Source organism: Cololabis saira, chromosome 15 (genome assembly GCF_033807715.1).
Source record: "Cololabis saira isolate AMF1-May2022 chromosome 15, fColSai1.1, whole genome shotgun sequence".
Classification (NCBI taxonomy): domain Eukaryota; kingdom Metazoa; phylum Chordata; class Actinopteri; order Beloniformes; family Belonidae; genus Cololabis; species Cololabis saira.
The window spans coordinates 43258866-43275310 of record NC_084601.1 but is presented as its reverse complement, the minus strand read 5'-3'; the positions used below and the strand labels follow the sequence as shown (position 1 = coordinate 43275310).

General features: G+C 40.4%; 1 long non-coding RNA gene and 4 other non-coding genes across 5 annotated transcripts; all 5 read left to right on the top strand.

Moving 5' to 3' along the window:
- The first annotated feature begins 6439 nt into the window (after positions 1–6439).
- Positions 6440–15559, top strand: LOC133460787 (uncharacterized). The gene is made up of 6 exons (XR_009784153.1): positions 6440–6566; positions 7611–7707; positions 10367–10463; positions 12306–12402; positions 13624–13725; positions 15329–15559. It is a non-coding gene; the product is annotated as an uncharacterized LOC133460787 (long non-coding RNA).
- LOC133461661 (small nucleolar RNA SNORA9) lies at positions 7751–7882 on the top strand. The gene has a single exon (XR_009784219.1). It is a non-coding gene; the product is annotated as a small nucleolar RNA SNORA9 (small nucleolar RNA).
- On the top strand, positions 10507–10638 carry LOC133461659 (small nucleolar RNA SNORA9). Its single transcript, XR_009784217.1, has one exon. It is a non-coding gene; the product is annotated as a small nucleolar RNA SNORA9 (small nucleolar RNA).
- Positions 12446–12577, top strand: LOC133461664 (small nucleolar RNA SNORA9). Its single transcript, XR_009784222.1, has one exon. It is a non-coding gene; the product is annotated as a small nucleolar RNA SNORA9 (small nucleolar RNA).
- LOC133461665 (small nucleolar RNA SNORA9) lies at positions 13768–13899 on the top strand. The gene has a single exon (XR_009784223.1). It is a non-coding gene; the product is annotated as a small nucleolar RNA SNORA9 (small nucleolar RNA).
- Positions 15560–16445: the final 886 nt, after the last annotated feature.

Sequence of the window (16445 nt, the reverse complement as noted above, 5' to 3'; positions counted from 1 at the left end):
CTGACCGAGCCGCCTGATAACATCAAGGACATTGGCTGAGGAGCAGCTCTGAGCGAAGTTCACGGACTTACCGCTACACACACACTTGCTGATAACCACACCTCCCTCATCTCAACGCCTTCCCGGCCCCCCCCTCTTATCAACCCCCCCCAACAGTGTCCGGGTTTGGAGCGCCACGAAGCCGCGGCGATCACTTGGATATACTGTGCCGGGATGATGATTCTGATTAATTTTATATGTTAATTGTTTAATAAAAGATGATCTGTGGACTTCAGTCACCATGATTCAGGGGCCCCCAGGGGTCTAGAGACGGCCCTGGGTACCAGGACCACCTGACAGGAAACCCCCCCGTTTCCCTGAGTCACTCTGAGGCGAGTCATGTGACCAGGTCATGTGACCCGACAGCTGCGAGTCATGTGACCGGGTCGTACCCCGTCCCCCCCGTCCTGCAGCGAGCCGCATGACTGGGATCAGGCTAATACCTGACAACTAAACCGCTGGACATAATCCCGCCTTTATGCCCCGCCCACCCGCAGGTTTAACCTGTTACCGTGGAAACGCTGCAGGAAACCTGGGAAGGATCAGAGGCTGAACGGAGAAGTTTAACAAACGCAGCCCCCCCGTCTCGGGTCACCTTCTACACACTTTAGTGGATTTGTCTGGGAGGCGAGAGACGGCCGCAGGAATCCAGAGGTTCAGGTGTTTTTCCGTCACCTGCTGCTAACGACTCCAGAGACGTGAGTAAAGGCCTCGCTGGGACCTGAGGAAGTTTCCACCGTCGTCTCTGGTGTTTACACCGAGCAGATCCATCACCCCCCTGGACCGGGGAGGAGGGAGGTATCGCCATGGCAACGGCCTCATCACCGGCGCCGCTGCTCCATGAGCGGTGTGTTCTCTGAGCTCCAGAACAGTTTGATCCTCTGGTGCTGCTTCCTCTCAGGACAGACAGGAAGTTCAGCTGATGGATGGAGGAGAGGAACACGTGAGGGTGGGGGGGGGGGGCTAGGAGACCGTGGGCGGTGGGGGGTAATGACTCCGAGAACATCCTCCTCCTCCAGCCCGAGCAGATAACAGCTCTGACTCACTAGCCCCTTTCACACAGAGATTCCGCAATATTGGTGTAAAGAAGTCCTGCCAATACGCCGCCTTTGTTGGTTCACACAGAACCATACAACGCCGGCATAACGCCGCTCCCGTCTGTAAATTCACACAGCATGCCGGCGTTCCGCAATCAGAGGCGTGACGACAGCGTCAGCGTCTAGTGGCATGCCGGCATGCCGGCTGTGTCATTCACACAGACCCCGTTTCGGCTCTGTGACTACCTCCGCTGCCGGCTTATTGGTGGGGCCACTTGGCCCCCCCATTCCGCCTCCGTGACTTTCACACAGAACAGCGAGGCGGCTTAAAGGCGCAACGTTCCCGCCTCGAACTGGCTGTGTGAAAGGGGCTATTGTTGAGCTGAAATCACCTGCTGGAAACTCCTGGGGGGGCGGGGCTATAATCCTGTCTGCTGCAGGGCTGGATGATTGGGGGTGTGGCTATGATGAGTGACAGCTGCACAAACAGCTAGCAGGCACCACGTTAGCAACTTCTGAGTGACGTCCAGCGCAGCTTTCTGAGCTAGCTTTGTCTGCTAGCTTGGTCTGCTAGCTTGGTCTGCTAGCTTGGTCTGCTAGCTTGGTCTGCTAGCTTGGTCTGCTAGCCACCACTCCTGGTTCTGGTTGATTATCGTGGACGGATTCAGAACTATCAGTCGGGCCGGTCCAGCGAGGGCTAGACAGTTTATCTAAACCAGGGATCAGCAACCCGCGGCTCTAGAGCCGCATGCGGCTCTTTAGCGCCGCCCTAGTGGCTCCTGGAGCTTTTTCAAAAATGTTTGACCTTTTTCTTCTTTTTTTCTTCTTTTTTTTCTTTTTTCTTTTTTTCTTTCTTTTTTCTTTTTTCCTTTTTTTAAATCTTTTTTCTTCCTCTTTCCTTTCCTTTTTAATCTCAACATTTTGACTTTTCTCGAAATTTTGACTTTTTTCTCGACATTTCGACTTTTTTTCGAGATTTTTATTTTTCTCTCGACATTTCGACTTTTTTCTCAACATTTCGACATTTTAGATTAAATTTTGACTATTTCCTTGACATTTCGACTTTTTTCTCGACATTTCGACTTTTTTCTCAACATTTCTACTTTTTTCTCGACATTTAAACTTTTTTCTCGAGATTGTACTTCAACATTAATCTCGCCATTTCAAAGTTTTTCTCGAAATTTAGACTTTTTTCTCGACATTTCGACTTTTTTCTCAAAGTGCATAATGCAAAAAATAAATCTTTCCCCAGTTCTAACTAATATAGACACATCCAGCATGTGTTTCTTAAGGCTTATACAAGACTTTTCATTTTTTGCAGCTCCAGACATATTTGTTTTTTGTGTTTTTAGTCCAATATGGCTCTAAAACATTTTGGGTTGCCGACCCCTGATCTAAACCATCCATCACCTATAAAGGCTGAATTATGGTTCTGCGTTAAACCTACGCTGTAGAGTAGCGGTTACTAACTAAATAAACAGGAAAAAACAATGTTAACAAAACTGGCAGCCCACCCTTACTACACCCAAGTAACTAACTACAAAACACACACAAGGTCTCAGGCCAAAGGTGTGTCCGGTTTGGAGAGGGGGAGGATGAGAGTCTGCAGCCCGCCGGCGGCCATCTTGGATCCTTATGTATCAGATGGTACCCGGTTTCAGCCAATCACCGCCCAGGGCATGGAACCTTCCCACCAATAGGGCTTGGTCGCCAAGTTGCGTTCTGGGACGCGGCGGACATTTTGGCAGCGTTGTGAGTGTAAACAAACAGCAATGTAGTAGCACCAAGTGAACAGACGGAACGCAAAAAAAATGTTAAAAAGCTGGAAAGGAACTGGAATTTACCGGGATACCTTAAACAAGGAAGTCAGGGAGCGGAATATGGAGAAAATAATGATTATAAACGGTCTGGATCCATATGAAATCCCTACTGAAGAATGGAGCTCCTCGTCGGAGCTGCACTCTTTATAAGGATTTACTGCCGCAGTTCTGCAGAACCCACGTCTTACTACCTTGTTTAGGAGTGTTTGGCAGCTGCTTTGGTAAATGTTTGACTCGCCATGTGTTTCAATAAATTAGTATAATAGTACAACATACAGTACATGTTTTGTATGACTCTTACTTTTTTCTTTTCTTTTTTTTTGACTGCTATATTATGCAGAAGAGGCTCTGAGGCGTGAGCAATATTTTTCCTCGTGGGATTATTTTTTTCCTCTGCAGCTACAAATAGAATTAATATTTTTTCCTCAGAAAACTAGTTTTATCTGAAGATTGGGGTTATTCGCAGCGCAGAGAGCTGGCCAGCAACTGCGTTTAGCTGGAGAAGTGTGGAATAAAACCCGTGTTTTGATCCGACCCCGGTCTGTGTGTGTTTGTGGTTTATTGTGGAAGGTGTTTGGTCATTACAGCCGCGATCCAACCGAGCCGACGACTCTTTTTTACTTTAGATAATTGGCCGGGAGAGTTGAAGGTTCTGGGATCTAGGGAAAGAGGAGAGGTTTACCAAATCTGGCATCACTACTAAACTTATTTGGCTCCAAGAAGGCTGTAGAATCATTTTGGGAGGTACATTTTAGCACATTTCATTGTAGCTATGGATTTAAAGCTCATTAAAAGTCGCCTTGTTTATATCAGGGCAGGGATGTTGTGAGTGGAGCATTCCAACCACTACCCCAGAAAACCTCCCTCTTTTTCACAGCCCAATGTTGGCAGGTATGCCTATCTGCATATTACAACTGACACAAGAAAAGCATAGGGGAAACACACACACACACACACACACACACACACACACACACACACACACACACACACACACACACACACACACACACACACACACACACACACACACACACACACAGCAGAGAGACTAGTAAATATGACCACAGTCATCACAGCGAGCTGGTCGGGTGATCGTCCAAACGTGACTGGAACAGGAAGTTCCAGGAAGTTCCAGGAACTCCCTCCTCACGGGGATCAGGGGGATCAGATTAGACTCCAGTCAGACTCCAGGTGGACCTGATCTGCAGATCAGAGTTAGTTCCTCGTGTTCCACTGGTTCCTGAACAACAGTGATGACTGTGTGAATCCCATAATAACCTCCGTCAGCTGACGGATGTTCCTCACATGCCGACCCCGAGGAGTCAGCTGTTGTTACATAACTCAGGGAGAAGAAGAAGTGCTGCCCGTCATGTGCTGCTCAGACGGAGGAGACGGGAACGGAGAGAACAGAGAGGTCGTGACCTCAGAGGGTGGGGGGGGCGAGACGTCCAATCAGGTCGGCTTCATTAGCCGTCTGGAGTCTGGTGGTTTCTGTTTAAGTAAATGAAGTTGAGAACTTTAATGCAAACAGAAGGCTGGTTCACGTCAAACCTCTCTGGCCGCACTCAGTTCATTCAACTAAAGTCCCTGAAATCCATCCCCTCCTCCATCACTTCTGGTGTGCCCCAGGGCTCTGTACTGGGGCCCCTACTCTTCATCATCTACCTCCTTCCCCTCGGCAATATCTTCCGCAAATTCAACATTAATTTCCACTGCTATGCTGATGACACCCAGCTCTACCTCACCACCAAACCCTCTCTCCCGCCCACCTCCCTTACTGACTGCATTTCTGAAATAAAAACCTGATTCACCCAAAACTTCCTTAAATTAAACAGTAATAAAACAGAGGTTCTCCTCATTGGCACCAAATCCACTTTATCCAAAACCGACAGCTTTTCTCTTACCGTTGAGACTAAGAATACAAGGAGCCGGCTTCGGGAGACTAAGAAAGGGAGAGGCCGGCTTCGGGAGACTAATAATACGAGGAGCCGGCTTCGGGGAGACACCAGGTCCTCGGCACTGGCTGAGGGGGAACCCGGGACCATCACAAGAGCAGGAATAGGGGGTGGTGTGCCCGGGACCACGGCCGAAACAGGAACAAGCTGGGGCTGGTGCCGACGTTGCGCCCCCCGGGCTCGAACACACCTGGCCCCCTCGAGCCAGGCGTCTTCCCGGGAAGGGGGACTCCTCCTCGACCCGGCGCATGTTCTTCTCCGACTCCTGGCAGAAGAATTCAAGAAGGGTGAGGTGCTTTCCCACCGGGTCCATACCGGCTGGTCCGTTCTGTCACAGAGTGGTTCGTTGAGGACCCAAACGCAGGAGAGCAGGAGGCAAGAGTTCCAAAAAGCAGGATTTATTCAACGGCCAAAAACCAAAAACACTTCTGAGCAGGATCAAAAAACCAAACAGGAACAGAAACAAGAAAACTGGGTAGAACAGACGAGGAGAACATGGAGGGAGGAAACAGTACGGACCAGCAGGAGCAGGGAAAGACAAGTCGTCTAGAACTTCGGCTGTGACATTTCACGAGTTCACAAAAGAACACGAGCACAGACAAGTACACGAACACGGAAACGGCTGCTAGCCTAAAACACAGCAAGGGGCGCCGCTATTTTCATTTAATTTAATTTCATTTCTCATTTATTTGTTATAGAGGGACAATGTACATTAATGAACATTTAAAAAATGTAAATGCACCCAATTGTAGCCAAAAGGCTCATTTCCATTAGCAGTCCCCCTGCCAGAAAGAACACAAGGCGTAGTGGTAATTGGTATTACCTCCGTTAGCGAGCTATCCGTTAGCGAGCTATCCGTTAGCGATTATTGTTCCGTCGGCTATTTACTGATGCTGTTTTATTAAGCAATAACTATGTTTGTTTAGTTATTTAAGTGTTTAAATGATGAACGATAAGTGGATGATAAGTTTTCTGATGAACTCTCAACACTCACAGAGTCTCAGAGTAATCAATCGCTCTGCAATAATAGTAATAATAATAACCACAATCATCTGCTGTAACAATGCACCTTTCAATATCCATGTCTACCTCATATGTTAATAAGAGCGAAAATAACCGACGTCAAATCCCTGTTTGACCTGATTTGGCCAATAAACCTGATTCTGATTCTAAATAATTGTATTTATGGATTTTATTTCTTTATTTTTATCTGTTTTTTTGTTTTCCTGAGGTGTGGCTCTTTATCTCCTCTAAAATTACCAGACCTTTCAGGTTATAAATGATGCTGTAAAATGATACGGCTGTTTTTGTTTGTCAGAACAATCGTTTTTAAGGGAACACGGTGTTCCACATCCATAAAAGACACATTTTTACTGTTATCGACTTCTCTGTGCTCAAATAGCTGCTTGTGTCAACATTTATTCGTTATTAATCGTTTCTTCGACGTTTCTTTGGGGTATTTTGTGTCTAGCAAAGATAAAAATGTTGATGAAGGTTTTTCTGTAACGTTCCACCGACCCCTGCTGGAAACCCCGGGGCATCGTCCCGCGTGACGTCACATCCGGACCGGAAAGCTCGTCCTCGGCCAGTTTGACGGAGCAAGATGGCGACGCGCGGACGTGAGAGCTCGGCGCTCGTTTTAAATCCTTCTCCATCCTTCATCTATGATCAACATCTCACTTTTCTGACGCCCCGGGTCGTTGGTAAAAAAGGTGAGTTGTGTTTTAAAGTCGGTTTTGATGAGTTTCTGTTCGTTTTTAAGCAGTTTCTGCGGGTTTCAGCAGGAGTCACGTGACCTCAAAGTACTGATTATTCTAACGATTATTCTTATTCTAAATTCTTATTAGATGAATAAAAGCCATAATGTATCAAATCATTATAAAAAATCTTTAAAACATAGTTAATTTAACTTTTGTTGCACAGCAAAATAGACGTATAGAGTAAAATTATACAAAATAACTGTCTAAACAGAACTCCCCCTGTAAAAAATTACAAAAGATTAAAAAAAATTAAGTGAAACAAAACACAATGTTTAGCAATGCACTGCATGTTATCCAAATGTGTTAAAAAATGTGTCCAAATGTTCAATTAATAAAAACCATGATGTATCAAATAAATATTTAAAACATCTTAAATAGTTTATTAAACACCGTTTTGCACACACAAAATTCAAATATAGAATAAAATTATACAAAAATAAAAGGCCTGCATGTTTTACTCTTACAGTCCAACAAAAATCTGTCATGTAAAAAAAATTACAAAAGATTTAAAAAAAAATTCAGCGCAGCAAAGTAGCCGTGCACAATGTTTTGCAATACACTTAATTACATATTTTTATTCCATTAAATAAGTTGAATCACCAAGGAAAGTTTTTTTTATGGCGGGTGGAACTTAAAAAAAAGTTGTTTTCGGTAGGAATCATTTTCCGGTGGCACTTTAGCTTCTGCTAACCGATGGCACGAACTACTCTAAGGATTAATTGGACAATTTTTCTAATGCTTATTTTTCTGATGTTCAATTAATAAAAACCATAATGTATCAAATAAATATAAAAATAATCTTTAATCATCAACTCTAACTCTAAAAGGTGTTTGGGTCTGAATTTAAAGGATTCACACACTTTTGACGACTTAGGGATGTTTTTTGGGCCTTTTTGCAGAACTTTGTTGCAGTGAGGAGATTGAGATGTGGATTAATTATTAAACTGCTCTGTTCTGTTTCAGATGTGGATTAATTATTAAACTGTTCTGTTCCAGATGTGGATTCATCACCAGTGCCGTGAGTTGAGGCGTCTGGGCGTTTTTGCGTCTCTGTCTCCCTGAAGCTCCAGCCTTCAGCGTGGTCACGTTAACGGTAATTTCCCTCCGTTTCCTTCCCTCACGTGTACGTGGCTGGACTGCAGAGCTCCAGCGAGGCCCAGCCTGCCGTGGCTCCGCCCTTTCCTGACGCTTCTGCTACAGAGACGGGGGCCGTTTGAGGCCCCGCTGTGGCCCCTCACGGCGGGGTTATAGGTTGGCCCCCGACAACATCTTATCTAAGGAGTCATTGGATTATTTTTCTTTTTTTTTTTATTGATCTTTTTAGAAAAGAAAACAACATACAATGACAACATGGACACAAATAATCAAAAATACGAATTATGCATTATACATTGTCCCTTTTTTTTTTTTTTTTTAATAAATAAACACACAGAACTAAGAACAGAGTCTCTGTAGAGTTAAATAAAAAAAAATAAACAGATGAGCAACAAATGAACAATGGAGGAGAGTATGGATGAGCAAATGCGGTATACAAAAACAAATGCAGTGATAAATGCAAATGCCCATCACTAATATCCCATTAACTGGAAATAATTAAAAAAAAAAGCAAGCAGCATAAATAACAATAATCAAAACAAATAAATAAATGAAAGAAATGAAAAGAAAATTAAGGTAAGGGGGAGGGATCAGTCAGTGGGTAGAGTCTTCAATGAGTTAAAATAATCTACGAAAGATTGCCATTTACGAACAAATTTAGATGAGTTGCCTTTTACTGAATATCTCACCTTTTCAGATTTTAGAAAAAACATAACATCACTAAGCCAAAGAGCAATAGACGGAGACTTGGGGGATTTCCATGAGAGTAGGATACGACGTCTTGCTAAAAGGGATGTGAAAGATGTGAGGAGTCAACCGAAAGTCCGAATATTGCTATGAGGGGGGCCATAACAACATTTTTCACCAGAACTTTAGACATGATCACAGAATAGTCACTCCAAAATTTCTGTAACCTAGGACAGGAGAAAAACATGTGACTTAAATTGCAGGGAGAGCCCTGGCATCTGTCGCATAAGTCTGCAACATTCGGATATATTTCGGATCATTGGATTATTTTTCTAACGATTATTCTTATGTTGTTCGATAAATAAAAACCATAATGTATCAAATAAATATAAAATATTGTTAATAATATAGTTTATTAAACACAGTTTTGCACACACAAAATAAAAATGTAGAATAAAATTGTACAACAAATAAAAGGCCTGTTTATTATCAGTCCAACAAAATTTTCTCCTGTAAAATAAATAAATGCAGAAGATTTAAAAAACGCAGTGCACAATGTTTTGTAATGCACAGCATATTATCCAAATGTGTTAAAAATAACATATTTGGATAGAACAAGCCACGGTTTCAAACTAAATTACATATTTTTATTGCATAAAAAAGTCTAATAACAAAAGGAACCTTTTTTTGGCAGGTGGAACAAAAAATACGTTGTTTTCTGTAGGAATAATTTTCTGGTGGCACTTTAACTTCTGATAACCGGTAAAAAAAAAAAAAAGGTTTGTCCGAAATGCCATACTAAAAAGTATACTTAAATTCGGCACACTTTGGAGTAAATATCAGTAGTGTGCATTAATTCAGACGTACTATTAAGAGCGCACGCGTCACTTCCTGCCGTTGGGAGGGGGAGTTGTTACCATGGTAACCTGTCACAGCAGCAGCACCGCTATTTCCTGTTTATTCTGGCCGAAACAAGATGACATTATATAATATTATACTTATGACATATACGTATCACTTAGCAACCAAACACCGCTGCATTGCATTGTGGGAAGTTTCTGCTCGGCTAGTGTCCATCAATCCACACTAATACATTTCTCCAGAATGAGTATGGATAGTACATACTACTGAGTACGTTCTAATGTTTCGGACGCACTAAAATATCTCGCACACTCATTTTGCTGCTCATTAGGGAGGAAGTTTGCGATTTTGGACGCAGCCCAACAGTTTCATGTTGGTACGAACTAATCTATGGAGTAATTGGATGATTTTTCTAACGATTATTCTTCTGTTGTTCGATAAATAAAAACCATAATGTATCAAATAAATATAAAAATCTTTAGTAATATAGTTTATTAAACACAGTTTTGCACACAAAAAATAAAGATATAGAATAAAATTATACTTGTTTTACTCTTGCAGTTCAATAAAAATCTCTCCTGTAAAAAAAAAAATAAATAAATAAATAAATTACAAAAGATTCAGCGCAACAAAACACAATTGTGTTTTGCAATGCACTGCATGTTATCCAAATGTGTTAAAAAATAATATATTTGGATAAATCAGCACTGTTTCACACTTAATTACATATTTTTATTCCATTAAATTAGTTGAATCACCAAGGAAAGTTTTTTTTTTTTTATGGCGGGTGGAACTAAAAAAAAAGTTGTTTTTGGTAGGAATCATTTACCGGTGACAGTTAGCTTCTGCTAACCGCTTATTTTTCTGTTCAAATAATAAAGACCATAATGTATCAAATAAATATAAAAAATATATAATAATGCTACTGGTATCAACTCTAAAATGTGTTTGGCTTTGAATTTAAAGGATTCACACACTTTTGACGACTTAGGGATGTTTTTTTGGGCCTTTTAGCAGGAGTTTGTTGCAGTGAGGAGATTGAGATGTAGATTAATTATTAAACTGTTCTGTTTCAGATGTGGATTAATTATTAAACTGTTCTGTTCCAGATGTGGATTCATCACCGGTGCCGTGAGTTGAGGTGTCTGGGCGTTTTTGCGTCTCTGTCTCCCTGAAGCTCCAGCCTTCAGCGTGGTCACGTTAACGGTAATTTCCCTCCGTTTCCTTCCCTCACGTGTACGTGGCTGGACTGCAGAGCTCCAGCGAGGCCCAGCCTGCCGTGGCTCCGCCCTTTCCTGACGCTTCTGCTACAGAGACGGGGGCCGTTTGAGGCCCCGCTGTGGCCCTTCACGGCGGGGTTATAGGTGGGCCCCCGACAACATCTTATCTAAGGAGTCATTGGATTATTTTTCTAACGATTATTCTTCTGTTCGATAAATAAAAACCATAATGTATCAAATAAGTATAAAATATCGTTAATAATATAGTTTATTAAACAGGTTTGCACACACAAAATAAAAATATAGAATAAAATTGTACAACAAATAAAAGGCTTGTTTATTATCAGTCCAAAAAAATTTCTCCTGTAAAATAAATAAATGCAGAAGATTTAAAAAACGCAGTGCACAATGTTTTGTAATGCACAGCATATTATCCAAATGTGTTAAAAATAACATATTTGGATAGAACAAGCCACTGTTTCAAACTAAATTACATATTTTTATTGCATAAAAAAGTCTAATAACAAAAGGAGCCTTTTTTTTTGGCAGGTGGAACAAAAAAAAAGTTGTTTTCTGTAGGAATCATTTTCTGGTGGCACTTTAACTTCTGATAACCGGTTAAAAAAAACAACGGTGTGTCCGAAATGCCATACTAAAAAGTATACTTAAATTCGGCACACTTTTGAGTAAATATCAGTAGTGTGCATTAATTCAGACGTTCTATTAAGAGCGCACGCGTCACTTCCTGCCGTTGGGAGGGGGAGTTGTTACCATGGTAACCTGTCACAGCAGTGGTAGCAGCTGCGCTATTTCCCGTTTATTCTGGCCGAAACAAGATGACATTGTATAATATTATTAAATACGAATATTATAATAATATACTTATGACATATATGTATCACTTAGCAACCAAACGCCGCTGCATTGCATTGTGGGAAGTTTCTGCTCAGCTAGTGTCCATCAATCCACACTAATACATTTATCCAGAATGAGTATGGATAGTACATACTATTGAGTATGGATAGTACATACTAGTGAGTACGTACTAATGTTTCAGACGCACTAAAAAATCTCGCACACTCATTTTGCTGCTCATTAGGGAGGAAGTGTGCGATTTTGGACGCAGCCCAACAGTTTTTCATGTTGGTACGAACTAATCTAAGAAGTAATTGGATGATTTTTCTAACGATTATTCTTCTGTTCGATAAATAAAAACTATAATGTATCAAATAAATATAAAAAATCTTTAATAATATAGTTTATTAAACACAGTTTTGCACACAAAAAATAAAGATATTGAATAAAATGATACTTGTTTTACTCTTGCAGTCCAATAAAAATCTCCTGTAAAAAAAAATAAATTACAAAAGATTCAGCGCAACAAAACACAATTGTGTTTTGCAATGCACTGCATATTATCCAAGTGTGTTAAAAAATAATATATTTGGATAAATCAGCACTGTTTCACATTTAATTACATATTTTTAATCCATTAAATAAGTTGAATCACCAAGGAAAGTTTTTTTTTTTTTATGGCGGATGGAACTAAAAAAAGTTGTTTTTGGTAGGAATCATTTACCGGTGACAGTTAGCTTCTGCTAACCGCTTATTTTTCTGTTCAAATAATAAAGACCATAATGTATCAAATAAATATAAAAAATATATAATAATGCTACTGGTATCAACTCTAAAAGGTGTCTGGCTTTGAATTTAAAGGATTCACACACACTTTTGACGACTTAGGGATGTTTTTTTGGGCTTTTTTGCAGGAGTTTGTTGCAGTGAGGAGATTCAGATGTGGATTAATTATTAAACTGTTCTGTTCCAGATGTGGATTCTTCACCAGTGCCGTGAGTTGAGGCGTCTGGGCGTTTTTGCGTCTCTGTCTCCCTGAAGCTCCAGCCTTCAGCGTGGTCACGTTAACGGTAATTTCCCTCCGTTTCCTTCCCTCACTTGTACGTGGCTGGACTGCAGAGCTCCAGCGAGGCCCAGCCTGCCGTGGCTCCGCCCTTTCCTGACGCTTCTGCTACAGAGACGGGGGCCGTTTGAGGCCCCGCTGTGGCCCCTCACGGCGGGGTTATAGGTTGGCCCCCGACATGAACATTTGTAGCCTCAATCAGTCCTGCTGAAATAAAAGTGGCTGTAATAATTTACCAGGATGAAGATTAGAACAAATCCTGGGGGCAGTTCAGAGTCATCTTGTTTACATTCCACCAGGGAGATTGTGACCAGCGGTCGGCCCAAGACCGCTCTGTCAAGGGCAGATTATAGAATCAGCAATTATTTTGAAAACAGGCAGCCTCAGTCATTTTCCGTCTGCCTTTCAGTCTCTGGTTAATCAGCGGCGACTCCAATCAGACGAATTGTGATCACTTCTGGCCAAGCTGAGCTCCCAACTTCTCCAGGTTGTTATCAATCTTGTACCATGGAAACGGCTGCTACTGCTGCTGTGACACGTCACTTCCTCCCAACGGCAGGAAGTGACGTGTGCGCTCTTAATAGTACGTCCAAATTAATGCACACTACTGATATTTACTCAAAAGTGTGCCGAATTTAAGTATATTTTTCAGTATATACTTTTTAGTCTGGCATTTCGGACGCACCGTAAAAGTTTTTCATGTTGGTACGAACTAATCTAAGAAAAAAAAGAGATGAAAACAGAATTTGGTTTCAGTTTGGGCCGGTAGAAAAGTAGTATTGTCATTTAGAAAGGTTTACAATGACCAGGGGTGGGGGACCGCAGGCAGGTGGAAGCAGCACGGGATGACCAGAGGGGGGGAGTAATTGGACGATTTTTCAAACGTTTATTCTTCTGTTCAATTAATAAAAACCATAATGTATCAAATAAACATAAAACATCTTTAATAATGGTTTAAAATATAATAATAATAATAATTGTAAAACATTTAAAATTGCAAACACTGCAAATTATCCAAATATGTTTAATACATTAAAAATAACATATTTGGATAAAACGGGGAACTGTTTTACACTAAATTGCATATTTTTATTACATAAAGTTTAATCACAAAAAGAACCTTTCTATGGCGGAAGGAACTTAAAAAACACTTGTTTCTGGTAGGAATGATTTCCCGGTGACACATTAGCTTCTGCTACCGATTAACACCAGTGTTTGTGTTTTCCAGGTTTCTGGTGACGGTAAACGGAGTTGTAGCAGAAAAGGCGTGTGGGCGTTTCTGCGTCTCTGTCTCCCTGAAGCTCCAGCCTTCAGCGTGGTCACGTTAACGGTAATTTCCTCCGTTTCCTTCCCTCACGTGTACGTGGCTGGACTGCAGAGCTCCAGCGAGGCCCAGCCTGCCGTGGCTCCGCCCTTTCCTGACGCTTCTGCTACAGAGACGGGGGCCGTTTGAGGCCCCGCTGTGGCCCCTCACGGCGGGGTTATAGGTTGGCCCCCCACAACTAATCTATGGAGTAATGGGCGATTATTCCAACGATTATTATTCTGTTTGAATAATAAAAACCATAATGTATCAAATAAATCAGTGGTTCCCAACCTACTTGTGTCTAAGATCAGCCGGCCCCCCGAGCCGAACGTACTAGCCCCAAAATAGTCTTTAATTGAAAAAAATGTACATTAATTATGTTTTTTTGATACATTTCTCTCTGGTTTACTCTGTATACATATGACTGTTTTTCTCCAATGTATAAAATACGCACTAAAGGACATAAAAGTATTTCTGAAAAATGTCTCTTTTAATATGAGACCAACATTTTTTAACGTTTTTCCTTTAACAACCTGTGGGAGTAGATTAAATGTTGAGTAATTATATAATAAGGAATGAAATAATTTCCTGTGTTTGTCACCAGTGTATAAAAAACAAAAAATATTCAAGACATTCATGAATAATTCCTAACAATGTCTTATGAATGACTCATTCTCAAATATAATTTTTACAACTGCATAATTTCAAAGCAGACAAAGTTTCGCGCCCCCAGAGATCTCTGGCGCCCCCCCAGGGGGGGGAGGACCCCAGGTTGGGAGACGCTGAAATAAATAATAAACTGTTATTAGAGATTTTTTATAAACATCCAGTGTTGCACAGCAAAATAAAAATATAGAGAAAATTATACAAAATTCAAAGGCTGATTTAACAGTGTTTCGTTGGACTGTATATTATCCAAATGTGTTTAAAATAACATATACAATACCTATTTCAGGGTTCGTACGTTTTGAAAAAACCTGGAAAAGTCATGTAATTTTAAAATGTCATTTTCAAGGCCTGGAAAGGTTTTGGAAACATAAGTTCACCTCCAACAGTTATTACAGTTATATTAGATTACTATAATATGTGTACTACAACATATTGCTGGTATATCATTGTTAGTTTAAACAGGTTTATTTTGTATAAAATCATCCACTGTAGGGACTTTTTACATAGTTTTATTCCTATATTTCATTCATACATTGATGTTTTAAATGCATAGTCATGGAAACTTGTTGCCAAGTCTTGGGAAAGTCATGGAAATGTGTTGGTTGAAATGTGTATGAACCCTGATATTTATATTCCATAAAGAAATCTAATCACAAAAGGAACCTTTTTACGGTTGGAATTTAAAAAAAACAAGTTGTTTTCGGTAGGAATCATTTTCTGGTGGCACTTTAGCTTCTGCTAACCAATTTTTTTTTTTTTTGAAAAACAAAAAACATGTTTTTCTGCCGGTAAATGGAGTTCTGACCAGAAAACATCAAATGTAGGTGTTGATACAATGCCAAGAGGGAAAGACATCAGTAGCAGTTGTTTTCATCATTTCTCTAATACTGAGACCGATTACTGTCCGGGTCGGGATTCTGGCGTCAGAAACCTGAAATGTGTGTTTGTTCTTCTGCAGGTGGAGGTGAGACCTCTGGTGGTCATGTGACCAGGGATCATGTGACCAGGGATCATGTGACCAGGGATCATGTGACCAGGGATCATGTGACCAGTGTCGGGTCGTACGTGGAGAGGAAAGGAGCGGCGTCTCCTTAGGTCCGATGATTTCCTGCAGGTTTCATCCTCCAGAAAGACTTGGAGGAAAATGTTGAAGCTTCTACGCTGCATTTGAAAATAAAATTCAAGTTATTTATCATCCGTGATATTACTGTCGTCTGTTGGAGAAGTTTATTATCCTTAGATGAAAGCAAGATCAACTCATGGAGGAGAAAGACGTGTCCAGGTGAATTCTGGGACAGATCTGTATCTGATGGACAGATGAGTGAAATAATCTCCATATTCAGACAAATCTGTTGTCCCAACTGCCAAAACGAATTACGGTAATTGCGTGTGCAGTAATGGACTTGGAAATAAACAGTTTTTTTTCCACATCTCAAAAGAGTAGAAAACAAAAATGCAAGTAAAATAAGTAGACATTGCTCGTTATTCTAATTGAATAATTCCTCTCCTTTTCTACGCTCCATTATGTGAATTTAAATGCTTAATTTATTTTGTTATTCGTATGCACCTTTTAATTCTTAGAGCGCCTTTTTTTTTTTTTTTTTTTTTGTATTTCTTACAAGAATCCCCATTTTTAATTTTAATTTTCCTTTCTTTTAACTTTGAGAGTTTGTATATCTTCAATACATTTTTATTTGAAAAAAAGCCGCTCCAATTTTGAAAAGCTTAAAAGAAACGTTACAAAAGTACAAACTCAAAGCCTTTTCTGTTTTTCCCTTAATAAAACTATTACTCACTTCATTAACTCCCCTGGACATCTGAGACTAATTCACGGCCTCAAACTGAATTATTCAAATACCTTTTCCTTTACATGACCATAAAAAAAAAAATATATATATAACATTTAAAAAATGTATATTTTTTTTATTTAATATTTTTAATATTTAAAAGGTTCTGCTTAAATCCATATTTAGGTCATTTTGTTTACTGGAGATATAAAAACTTTTTATAAAAAATAAGTTTTAGTACCAAAAAAACATCTGATCTAAAGTAGAAAAGTTAAATATATTTTAACC